The 1,861-nt window shown below is 53.3% G+C and overlaps 1 protein-coding gene across 2 annotated transcripts in view; it reads left to right on the top strand.

Moving 5' to 3' along the window:
* The first annotated feature begins 707 nt into the window (after nucleotides 1-707).
* The window catches only part of WARS (tryptophanyl-tRNA synthetase), a 36,337-nt gene continuing 35,183 nt past the window's right edge, over nucleotides 708-1,861 (top strand). For both annotated transcript variants that reach the window (XM_008052066.1, XM_008052065.1), the window contains exon 1: nucleotides 708-783. The gene's annotated coding sequence lies outside the window, so the exon portion shown is untranslated. The remainder of the gene's footprint in view (nucleotides 784-1,861) is intronic.

Below are 1,861 nucleotides of genomic sequence, written 5' to 3'. Positions count from 1 at the left end.
CGCTGCCCGCCGCGTCCTGGCACCGCGAGGGGCGCGGGAGCTGCCGGGGCCCCCACGCCCGTGTCCCCCAGCCGCCGGCACCGCCCCTTCGTCGTCTCCCCGGCCCCCCCTTTCCGAGGAGAAAGACCCCAACTACGTGCCATGTGCTAGAGGCGTTGCCTGCGGGCGCCCTTAGTCCCCTCAACGCTGACGCGAGGAGGCTTCTCTGTGCCCATTTCACAGGCGTGCGAGCCGAGGGAGGCGCAGGGGAGTGGTGAGCCTTGCCCAAGGTTTCCAAGCAAGAGAATCCCCACGCGGGGATTGAAACCCCGGTGTCTCTGATCCCAGAACTCATGACCTTTCCCCCCTGGCTGTGCCGTCTCCACGGACGGCAGCTGCAGGGAATCTACAGTTCGCCTTTTCCGTTGCCCACGACTCCTGAGGGTGGGGACGGGAAGAGGGTGGGGAGGTCATGAGTGAGGCCAGCCTGGGGTGAGAGATGGCTGATGCAATGGCCAGCTAATAGCTCGATTCTCAAAAGCCCCGGCCAACCCGTCCCTGATTGGACGGTCTCATCGAGAAGGTTGGTCAAGAGGCTCAAGTGTTTTCTGAGAATCCGGGTAGTTTCTAAGAAAGCCCAGGGCAGGAGCTGAGGGGTGGGTAAACAAGGAAGAGAAGAGCCTTTCTCAAAAAGGAAAGTGAAAGAAAGGTGGGAGAGAATAAAAAAACCTCTTCTGGCTGCAGTCACTCCACTGCCTGGCGTGACCAGCTGCAGCCACCCCGCCAAGGTCTCCCACCACCTGGGTATGTATCCCCTCTAAGCTCAAGGCTTAGAGCTTGCCAGGGTTCGTGCAGCCTCTTACCGAAGTGCTGAAATTGTAGTTTGGGGGTAAGGACTTGGGTCGGAGGAGAAGGGTGGTGCTCTGCTGGTATCTCATCCAAGTGCCCCAGCCCAGATGGTTCGTGGCTTCCATAGGGCATGAGATGCCGATGAGCAGTTCAGCCTGCATGTTGCACTGATGCAACTCTCTGCAATGATCAGCATCTGGGCATATCAGCACTCTGGTTGTGATACCCAAAAGTGTCCAATACCTGACTTTGTGTAAATTCGTGACTTCTCTGCCTTTGAAGATAACTTTCATCTTTTTAGTTGGAGGGGAAAATTATCTTTCCTTTTCATGCTTAAAAGTGGAACATAATCTGTTCCAAACTTTGGGGTGTAAAGAGGTCCTTGCTCTAAAGAAGTCATTTCCTTGTCCTCTGTGAACTTGGCAGTCCAACGCCATGGTCACCTACAGTCTGGGGCACGATGTAAAGAATGACATTCCACCTCCTGGTGGTATTCCAGGCATCTGGAAACTTTCCTGGGCCACCTTTTCTTCCGGACTGCTCCGGAACTTATCTTGGGGCTACTTTTCCCAAAAATGCAGAATTAGTATATCCTGATGTTATCTGTGATCTTTTTCTTTCTTCTTTTTTTAATAGAGACGGGGATCTCTCTGTGTTGCCCAGGCTGGTTTTGAACTCCTGGCTTCAAGTGTTCCTCCTACCTCAGTCTCCCAAAGTGATGGGATCACAGGCATGAGCTACTGCTCCCGCCCTGAGAGGATTTTGATATGGCCCAATTCATTTTCATGTTTTCTGTTAAACAGTTCTGTCTTTTTGCGCCACATCCCAGTACTGTACCCCGTTTCTTTAAGTGCCTATCATGCTCTTCCAGAACAATAGAACCTTTCAGAATGAGCACAGGATTCAAGTTCTTGAAAACGGAGAGCTAGAAGTTGATCTTTAAAAGGCTTTTCAAGCCGGGCTCGGTGGCTCAGCCTGTAATCCCACGCCTTGGGAGGCTGAGGTGAGTGGATTGCCTGAGCCTGCGGGTTCA

The sequence above is a fragment of the Carlito syrichta genome, unplaced genomic scaffold (assembly GCF_000164805.1).
Source record: "Carlito syrichta isolate Samal-C Ts95f unplaced genomic scaffold, Tarsius_syrichta-2.0.1 Scaffold255087, whole genome shotgun sequence".
Taxonomy (NCBI): Eukaryota; Metazoa; Chordata; class Mammalia; order Primates; family Tarsiidae; genus Carlito; species Carlito syrichta.
The sequence above is the reverse complement of the archived record's forward strand: the minus strand, read 5'-3'. Positions and strand labels throughout refer to the sequence as shown.